An 11,242-nucleotide genomic window follows, 5' to 3' on the forward strand; every position below is an offset into this window, starting at 1 on the left:
CATCAACTTTTGAAAGAATACAAAGACATCTTTGCGTTCGAAGTCCATGAAATGCCAGGCATCAGTCCTGACCTGGCGGTACATAAACTGGTCATGGATCCGAAAAAGAAGCCGGTAAGGCAGAAGAAGCGGAACCATGGCGAAGAAAGAAGTCAGGCGGCAACAGCCGAAGTAAAGAAACTACTTGATGCAGGGTTCATTCGGCAATGTTACTTCCCAGACTGGGTTGCAAATGTAGTGCTTGTTAAAAAGCCGAATGGTACCTGGGAAATGTGTGTGGAGTACACGGACCTAAACAAGGCGTGCCCTAAGGACAGTTACCCACTGCCTAAAATTGATAATCTGGTCGACTCAACAGCCGGCCATGCTTTGATGAGCTTTATGGACGCCTACTCTGGCTTTCATCAAATTCTTTTATGGAAGAAAGATCAGGAGAAGACGGCCTTCGTCACTGATCAAGGGTTATACTGCTACACGGTCATGCCGTTTGGTCTGAAGAATGCCCCGGCCACCTTCCAGAGAATGATAAATACTGTGTTCTTTGATCAGATTGGGAGGAACGTCGAGGCATACATTGATGATATGATTGTTAAGTCTAAGCTTCAGATAGATCATCTGTCGGACCTCCGAGAAACTTTCGCCACACTCAGGCGGCACCATGTCATGCTCAATCCCAAGAAATGTGTATTTGGGGTTGAGTCTGGGAAATTTCTCGGATTTCTTATCAATCAGAGAGGAATAGAGGCGAACCCTGAGAAAGTGCAGGCGGTCATCGACATGCAGTCGCCTCGCACCGTCCGAGAGGTTTAGAAGCTAACAGGTTGTCTGGCGGCCTTGGGAAGATTTCTAAGTCGATCAGGCGACAAATGCCTATACTTTTTCCAGGCAATTAAGAAGAAGGCAAGGTTTGAATGGGGACCGGATGCTGAGGCGGCCTTCTAAAAATTGAAAGTTCATTTGCATTCCTTGCCGAGGCTGGTCAGTCCTTTGCCCAAAGAAGTGCTTTACATGTATCTGGCCGTCTCAGATCATGCTTTAAGCGCTGTCCTTCTTGCCGAAAGAGACGACTGCCAACTCCCGGTTTACTTTGTCAGTCATGTATTGAAAAATACCGAGTTGAGGTATCCCTTAGTGGAGAATTTCGGCCTCGCACTCTTCATGGCCGTCAAAAAATTGAAGCCCTACTTTTTGGCACATGCATTCGTTGTGTATACAGATCAACCTATCAAGCGGCCACTGACCACCATGGAGTTGTCAGGCCGGATGGTCAAATGGGCCATTGAAATTCAGAGCCTCGAAGTCACATTCGAGCCTAGAAAAGCAGTGAAGGGGCAAGCCTTTGCTGATTTTATTGTTGAAATGACTCGTCCCCCTGATTCTCAAGTTCCAGACCAAGTCTGGAAGGTATATGTGGACGGGAGCTCCACCTCAAATGGTTGTGGAGCATGCGTCATATGTCAGTCGCTAGAGGGCGACAGGTACGAGTATGCTCTACGTTTCAATTTTCAGGCCTCATACAACGAGGCAGAATACAAAGCTTTACTAGCCGGAATCCGCATGTGCAAGGCGGCTGGGGCTAGAAGTATAGACGCCTGTTCTGATTCACAATTGATAGTAAGCCAGTACAATGGTGAATACGAAGCGACCCATCCGGCCATGATCAAGTATTTACAAGCGGTATGACAAGTAGTCGGATCCCTTGAAGATTTTCATCTAATCCAAGTACCAAGGTCTGAAAATAACCAGGCGGATGCTCTTTCAAAGTTAGCATCCTCGGCCTCCTGTGATACCCCACGAACTGTTTTCTGGGAGGTGATGGAGGAAAGAAGCATTGAGGAAGACCCTATTGGAATTTTAGATAGAAGTTCAACCTGGATGGATCCAATCAGGGCATATTTGACAGACTGCAACTTGCCGGATAATCATCACCAGGCGGCTGCACTGAAAAAACGAGCAGCCAGTTTTGAAATGATAAGGGGAGAACTTCACAAAAGAGGGTATCTTCAGCCTTTCTTGAAGTGTGTTACTCCAGAAAAAGGACGAGAGATCCTAGAAGATCTCCACTCTGGTTACTGCGCTTCCCATGTAGGCGGCAGGTCGCTTGCTCAACGGGCAAGGCGGCAGGGTTACTTTTGGCCTACTCTAGAAGCAGATGCAATGGAGATGGTGAAAAAATGTGATAAGTTTCAAAAGTTTGGCAAGCTGATTCACCGTCCGGCTACCGACCTCACCACCATCCATAGCCCACTACTGTTTGCTAAGTGGGGCATGGATATTCTGGGTCCCTATACGCCTGTTACAGGCGGTAGGAAGTACATACTTGTGGCAGTCGACTACTTCACTAAATGGGTAGAGGCGGAGGCTGTCAAGGGAATCAAGACGAAGGATGTGATTTCATTCGTCTGGAAAAATATCATCACTCGGTTCGGGGTTCCTATGTCTATGGTTTTTGATAATGGTCCCCAATTTGAGACGCCTGTTCTCAAAAGCTGGTTGGGTGACCAAGGTATCTAACATTACTTTGCATCAGTCGGCCGTCCAAACAAGCAAACGGCCAAGTAGAAGCTTTTAATAAGATCATCTCAGACGGTCTAAAGAAAAATATTGAACGAGCAGGTGGCCTATGGGCAGATGAACTACCACATGTTCTCTGGGCCATTAGGACGACTGAAAAAGGGTCGACGGGAGAGACTCCATTCCTCCTAACCTATGGTGCGGAAGCTGTTCTTCCAATTGAACACTACGAGCCGACTCTTCGAGTAATGTTATACGACGAAGAGGCAAACTGGGAATCCATGCGCCTTGCTTTGGATTCACTCCCAGAAAGAAGAGGCAATGCAGTCTTGCGCCACGAAATTTACCGCCTGAGAATGACCAGATCATACAACAAAAAAGTACACAGGCATCCACTCAAAGTGGGGGACTTTGTACTAAGAAAGATGGAAGCAGTCGGTAGGGCTAATGAGTCTAGCAAATTAACTCCCAATTGGGAAGGACCCTACCGAATCTATGAAGAGGTCAGGGACGGCACCTACCGCCTGGAAACACTAGACGGCCAACCGTTGCCTCGAACCTAGAATGTAGATAATTTAAAGAAGTATTATTTTTGAATGATGTAAATAGCCGAGAGCTACTTAAATAAAAGTTTGCTACTTCGTCTCATTTATTCTGTATTAGGAGGGGCATGCCTACTGATAACCAGTCGGCTACTCTCCATGCTTTTTATTTACGCGTTCAAAGTAAGAGGGGCATGCCGCTTGTTCAATACAACCGGCTACTCTCCCATAACTAAGAGGGGCATGCCGCTTGTTCAATACAACCGGCTACTCTCCCATAACACAGTTCACCAAGAACTATCAAAGGCTCATGGCCGAAATGATCAGACCAGGCGCTAGGCCAACTGATCCAAGTATTAAACTAATCCGACCAACATCATAGCAGGCGTCCGGCAGCATCCATCCGGATGAAATTCGTCGCAGAGAGCAGCTCCCTTTTGGGTGGAACATTGTTCTATAAAATAATTACACGGCACCTATACGACTGTCTAACCAAGACAACCACGTAGCCGTTTCTCAGACAAGGATACCTCTCACTTAACCGACTAATTAGGTCCAACAACTGGTTGCAGTAACCATCCGTGTCAAGTAACCGACTGAACTACTTGGGATAAGTACAGCCGGTATTTTATGAGTTAATAGCCAACAAACATTGGCGAATAAAGGGGAACAATCGGCCACCGCCGCTTGATACCCCTACTACTCAAACAATAAGTAGCGACGACCAAGTAACGATCATGTTTACTTAGCCACTTCTTAAAACTTGGTGTGAAACTAAAAAAGGTGTTCATATATCGCCTGTTCTTACTAAGTTATCACAGTAGGGACTAGCCGGCCTAGGCCGCTTAATGTCTCTTCTGCTTAAAACCATGGCAAGTAGGAAATCACTTTCCTACTTGGTTAATTCTAAAAATCACAGGACCGCCTGCCTAGAGGGGAGCCAGTCATCAAGATGTGTTAAAGACCGGTTGGACAAATGGCCGACTGGTCGCCTAGCTTGGAAACAGACAATCAGTCGTCCAGGGGCATAGGCAGTGTCTACATTTTACCTGTCTACAACTATCGGCCATACAAAACAGTCGGTATAGCATGCAACTGGATATCAGAGTTTCGATACTTAGCAAAATAAAAGCACAATTCGAAATTTTGATAAATAAGGCGACCTGAAAAGATGGTCGCCTAAATTCTATTAATAGCCGGCCATAAAGACCGGCGAACTATTCAAAACCCCGGCCCCTTGGCCTGGTAAAGATACAAAAAGAGCCAGCCATAAAGACTGGCAAAATATTCAGAACCCCGGCCCCCTGGCCGGGTAAAGAGAAACAAACGGCACGCAGGCCGAAGAAAAAGAAGACATAAGCTTAAGATGGAGGCAGATCTTCAATAACAAAAGCTGCCGCCTGGTCAGCATTCTTCTTGCTTGACTCGGCTTCAGCTGCATCTTTTTTCGATGCATCTACCCCAATCGGCACTAGGGCTACTACCGGATCCTCCTCCTCCAATGCCTCGTCCTCAGCAGCCGCCAGGATCTCTTGATTATACCTCTCAGAGCACTGGCGAAACGTTTTTTCCCATGAGGCGAAGTCGGCATTTGGGAAGAGGCGGCCCCAGGTCAGGCGCTGGATTTGAGCTGAGTCTTCCATCATCTCTCGGACCAGATCCTTCTTTTCCTGTTCGACCTTTGCCGAGAGCTCCTCAGTAAGACTCTTCTCCTGGGTCACCAGGCGTTCCTTAACGCGCTCCAAGGATTTCTCCAAGGTGTCGTATGAGGACATCTTTTGGCGAAGAGGTCTCAGCTCGGCCTTGAGACTGTTGATGGTCGCCTCCAGCTCATTATTTTTCTTCTAGGCCGCCTCCAACTAAGCCCAGATAGCAGAAGTAGCTTGCGCCTGATAATAAAGAATATCAGTTGTCAAAATTTCATTTTGGGCAATTTGAAACATTGCCTTATCACAATCAGAGGCGGCCATAGCTTTAGCAGCCTTTTCCTCTTTGTTCTTTACATTAAGCGGCTTGCGAAGGCCGTTTACTCGGAGTAGAGACTGAGTAAAAGGAAACAGGCGTCAGATTTCAAACAAAAAAAAAAGGCGTCCTGGAATTAACACAACAAAAATATGCTAAGTATACCTCAGCAAGGAGCCCTGCAATTCCGTCTAGGTCAAGGGTGCCGACACCCCTGACCGCCTCTCTCTCAGCTGGAGGGACGACTTTGATCATGGACTTGGCCACCTCGACCATGTCCGGTTCTTGAGGGTCGGCTGCATCAAGCGAAAACATGAACGTTAGAAATAGTGAAAAGGAAGTAAGTCCGAATTCAGAAGGGCAGTTCCATACTTCTAGGCGGCCTGCTTAGAGTTTGAGAAGGAGTGGCCGGCTGTTTCTCAGCCGTCGCATATTTTCTGGCAGTGCCAGGAGAGCTCGCAACAGTCGTCTTCCGGGCCTTGGAGTCCGGCTATTGGGAGGAGGAAGTTCTTGGTGTGCCCGTCTAAAAAAAAAAAAAAAAAAAAAAAGCACACGGTCAGTATAAGTATAAACCCAACCTCAAAAAGGGAAAAGGCGAAAGCTTGGAACTTACTAAGGCCGCCTCCTTATTAGGAGAGTCGGCTGAAGATTGTTGCATGATGGAGGCACGCAACATAGCCGCCGCAGTCTTGGAGGCGGTAATTTTGCTCATGGCGTCCGTTGCAGAAATAAATACCAAAGCTAATAAAAAATCATAACAGTAATGTATGGAAAAAGAGCGTATTCGTCAGGCCGGCTACCTCTTGAGCACCGACTGCTGAGGCCACAGGCGGCCAGAAAGTACTCGTCATAGAGCCATTTGATGCTCGAGACGCAGTGCAGGGGTACTTGCTCTCGCACCCCTGTAGTAGAGTCGACCCTCGTCTCTAATTTAAAGAGTCCTTTGTCCAGGATCTCTTTCTTAGCTCTTGGGGAACATGCGGCATGCTGCGACCGCCTGCAAGAAGAGGCGGATCTCTGTTCCACCTGTTGAAGCGCTGGCTCAGCTCCGTGTCTGAACTCTCAATGATAAGGAAGGTGCTTCTCCAATCCTTCCATTTGTTCTCTTTACCTCTTGTCATGAGGTAGCCTCGGTGGCTCGTCAATTGGTACCAGACGGTACCGCCTGCCTTAGGGGTTCGGCTGAGATAGTTCATGTGGGCGAAAGCCTCGAAGTTTGGCTCCACCCCGTGCATTTCGCACCCGGCCACATAGCCGAGAACGTTGAACCAAGAATTTGGGGCTAACTGCCATAACCCCAACTCATACCCATCCAAGATCCGCTGAACAGCCGGATGTAGGGGGAAGCGTAGCCCAGCTCTGATGGCCGCCTCATAGCAGCCAAAGTAGGCGCCATCGTAACTGGTACCAACCGGCCAGAAGACTGTGTCCTCCGGTTCTGGCACAAAAACTAAAAAGCCAGGGCCCATTACGTGGTTCGCAATAAAGGTCCCCACTTTCTCTTGCATAACCTTGATCCGGCCTTTCGGAACTGTGCAGTAGTAGGGGGTGTTTTGTTCTCTATAGGAGGCGGATGGCTCCGCCCAATTATCTCCTTTCTCAACTGCGTGAGAAATCCTCGCCTCTTGTAGGCGGTTATTTTTCTCCTCTGTATCTAGAGAAGCATGACCAGAAGAACTAGAATCGGACTCGTCCTCTGAAGAGTCCGAAGAGGACGACTCCTCTCCTCTCCTAGAGAGGTCCGCCTCCTCTCCTTCAATAGGAGCAGGAGAAAATGTAGACATGTCTACGGTAAAATGGGAGGGGACCACCTTGACCCCTCCCTCAGAGCTGTCGGCGGCCAAGCCGCCTTGGTTCACTTCAGCATCTGGCGCCTGGTCAGATGTCTCACTAATCGGCACCTGGTAGGAGGAGTCGTCCGAGTTTGTGATCCTAGCAGTTCTTTTTGTTCTGGCCATTACGTTCTGCATAGACACAGAGACAGTCGGACTTTGTATAAAGGGCAAAGATTGGTTCGAAAAAGGGCAGGCGACACTCCTAGTCCTAGATTCAGCCGTCCCCGGTGACCGGCTGATCACTAACCTAGGTCGTGTCGTGTGCTTCCGTGGTGCCATTTCAAAAAGGAAAAAATAAAGAAAAAGTTAAGAGTGAGAGAACCGACGGTTACCTGAACGAGCGAGAATTTGATGAAGTTCTGAAAATTCTGAGTAAACAGCCGACTTGTCAGAGCAGGCGGTAGGCAGAAAGTGTCCGGAATGTCAGAGCAGGTTCAGGGGTCCGAGGGTTCTCTTAAAAAGTTCTCAAGTGTGAAAATTACTGAGGTCAACACACCCTTATATAAGCAAAATGAGAAGGCAAATGGTCACTCCCAAATTCAAAATTTGAGCGGGAAAAACTCTCGTCCTTTCATCAAGTGACACCTGTAGCAGGCCGTCGCCTGTTACGGAGCGACACCTGTCACAGGTAACACGTGACCAGTCACGTGCCACCTGTGAGGGGCAAATGATTAGGGGATTTTTATCCACCAATCACCATCTGACAAGTGGACCAACCAGGTTCCGCAACGTGTCCTTCACGTAGGCTTATAGGAGCCTGCCACGTGTCAACCAGAGAAACGTCCTCCATGGACCAATGGCAACGCGACATGTGTCCACCCATGCCAAATGGGTAAATCGGCCCACAAGGCCCAATTCTCGTGGGAGGACCAGTCAGCTCTAGGTTTAACCTAAACCTAGGAATTGGCACACGTCCCAAGACATATAAATATGCTCATTAATCCTCATTAAAGGGGATTACTCACATTAAACACTCTCACCTAGAGAGACTTAATTACAATATTCCGCATTAATTACTCCTTAAACAAGTACTAACTTGACCGTTGGAGGCGGATCTCCAATCACTCGGAGTATCCGTTTGTTTTGCAGGTACAGGCGTCCGGATCCAGTCTCGGAATTGTAACTCTCCCGCAGGACATCAGAAAACCCCGAAACAGAAGCAAAAATATAAATCAAAGGAATTTCACTGTAATATTTACGCCACTTTGTTTCCATTGCTGGAAGATACTGATCATAATCACTTTGATTGCAATGATCAGCGAAAAGTTGGGCGAGTAAGCATGCATTAGAAAGAAAGTTTTGAGCACAAGGATTGTAAACAGTAGAAAAACAATACGTCATGTTATATAATAACTGTAAAAATTGCATATATCTTTCACAGTTATTCCAATCATCATCATACAAAGCATTTTGTGGAAAATTTTGGTTGTAAAATAATGTTAACGGGCCCTTGTACTCAATTGCCTTTGTTAACATGTCATAGGTGGAATTCCACCTAGTTGGGCAATCGGTTCTAATTTTTATTACCCTTATCTTTTGTTGTTTTAGAAAACTCTTCCATTCTTGGTATCTCATGTTAGAGCTATTAATAGACATAATAGCATCTCTGATTTTGTTGTAGTATGGGCCAATTGCCCGAACTCCATCCTGTACACATAAGTTAAGTACATGGCAAACACATCTAGTATGAAGAACTTCACCGTCTAATAGTACATCGATTAAGTTTTGTTTGATAAGATTAGTTGTGTATGTCATAGAGGTTGCATTATCAAAAGTCATAGACATCATTTTATCTCGAAGGTTGTATTCGTCTATTGCTTGCATTAAATGGTGAGCAATGTTAATGCCGGTGTGTGGGTATTCCAACATTTTGAAATGTATTATTCTTTTTTGTAACAACCATTGATCATATACCCAATGGCAAGTCACACATAAATAGTGATATTTATAACCACTACCCCAAGAATCGGCTGTTAAAGATACTCTACAGTTAAGGTTACTCAATTCGGCTTGTAACCGGACTTTGTACTCTAGGAAAATTTTCATTGCGGCGGAACGAACGGTTTTCCTAGAGATTCTTTTATGTTGGGGTTGTAGTGCTTTGTTAATGTAGGTGTTGAATGGGTCACTTTCCGAGAAAAGAAAAGGTTGTTCGGCGTGTACTATCATTTTTCCTAGTTCATCCCTATCCCTCTCATAGTTGTATGTAAAGCCGTATGGATGGAATTGGGAAATTTTGGGCTGGGTTGGATCACTAGCTGGTTTTGCACAAGCTTTCATGTGTCTAGTTAAGTGTCCCGTCCCGGATTTGGTAAATTCCGTGAATACATCATTACATGTTTTACATTTTGCATATGTTTGACCCTGTTTATTTAGGACAAAATAACGCCATACCTCACTCCTTCGGTTTTTCAAAAGTACCATCTCACTTTCGGTTAATCATTCATGATGTGTGTTTGCGTTAGTAGTGGTAGTAGAAGGGGTAGAACCGGAGGGAATTTTGGTACTTTCTTGGCTACTTTGGCTAGAATAATAGTTTTGTTGATCACCAATATAATTAGGTGGGAATTGACCGAATTGTGGGAATTGTTGTGGATTTTGATATTGGTGGTGGTGGTGGAAATTGGTTTGGTGGTGGTGGTGGAAATTGGTTTGGTGGTGGTGGTGGAATTCCCGACATATAATATGGCTCATAGCCCGGGGGGAAGTAAATGGGGTCATTAGTTGGACTCGAAATTTGGGGGCTCGTTGTATTTGTTGGTTCCCTAGAACTACTACTACGGGTAAGTCGGCCTTTCGCCCTAGACCTAGATGATGGGTTGTTCGATGCCATAATTAACAATTAATTTTTTAATAAAAATTGGTTAACTATAATAATAATAATTAATAACAACAATTTTAACAATAAAAATATCAATAATAATAATTAATAACAACAACTATAACAATAACAATAACAACAAAAATAAATAATAACAACAATTGTAACAATAATAATAATTAATAACAACAATTATAACAACAACAATAACAATTAACAACAATAATAATTAAACAAGATTATTCAAATAATAACAATAAAACAAATAAATTAAAGATTAGTTTAGATCTTACAACCGTGCTTCAACGCTCCACTAATTACGATTACGAACTTTTTAATTTTTTCCGATATTAGGAAAATAATTAGAGAATTTAAGAGAATAATTAGAGAATTTAAGAAAATAAGGATTATTAGAGATTTAGAGAATATAAGAGATACGAAGAAGAGATTGTGATTTTGTGATTTGGGAATGAAATGGAGGTGGGTATTTATAGAATTTTTGGGGAGCAAATTGGCAAAAATATAGCCGTTAAGTAGCCGTTTTTTTGGCTAATTAAGCAACTAGCCGTTGCTTTTAAACGGTAATATGTCCGTTGGGCACGCGGGCCGTGCCAGCGGGCCAGCACGGCGGGCCCTGGCCGTGCTCGTGCCGGGCCGTGCCTGGGAATTCAGAACCCTGTCCGTGGCACGACCTGTGGCACGAAGCTCAACTGCCGTGCCGTGCCGGGCTGGGGAGCGGGCCGTGCCGGGCTGCGTCGAACGGCGGGCCGTTCAGGCGGCACGCGGCCAACCCGGCCCGTGCCCAGGTTTAGTGTCCAACTTCTCCGACCCAACCCACGACCCGGCCCACCCTACCCTACATGTGTCGTGTCGTGTGTCATGAAACGCCAACCCACGACCCGTCTAACCCTGACCCATCTCGCACGACTCGCACAGTGGACACCTCTAGACACGAGATAAGTCACATGTGTTGCATGTTTTTTTTAATTCTCTTTTTTTCATTTTGAGAGAAGTATGCGGAATTTTTTTTTTTCCATAAGAAGTTGACATGTGTCCATTAATGATATTAGCATGACTTGTTTTAATAGTAGTTAATATATACAAATTAATTACTCCCCCCGTTTTTTTTAAACTCGTCACTTCCCTTATATGGTTTTTTTTTTGTAAATACATCACTTCTATATTTGGTAACTTAATACTATATTTTATAATTTTTCTTTATTACTTTAAATCCCACTTAAATTATTTTATCATTTTTCTCTTTTCCATAATCTCCACTTAAATAACAAAAATATCTACTATCCCTCATATATTTTCTCTTCATAGTCCCCATCTTACTTTTACAATACGAGACCAATTGATGCTTTCAAAAAAAAAAAAAAAAAAAAAAGAAAAAAACGGAGGAGCGAGAGAGTATTAGCTAGTTTGATCGGTCAGTTTTTGACACCTCTACGACAAACGACAGACACAAAAAAAAAAAAAACAATTGAAAACCAATAAGTCCATTCCACTATCCATTATCCAATCAGTCCAAATAGTCCAATGGGCTGTTGAACTAGTAACACAAC

Source organism: Chenopodium quinoa, unplaced genomic scaffold (assembly GCF_001683475.1).
Source record: "Chenopodium quinoa cultivar QQ74 unplaced genomic scaffold, ASM168347v1, whole genome shotgun sequence".
Lineage (NCBI taxonomy): Eukaryota > Viridiplantae > Streptophyta > Magnoliopsida > Caryophyllales > Amaranthaceae > Chenopodium > Chenopodium quinoa.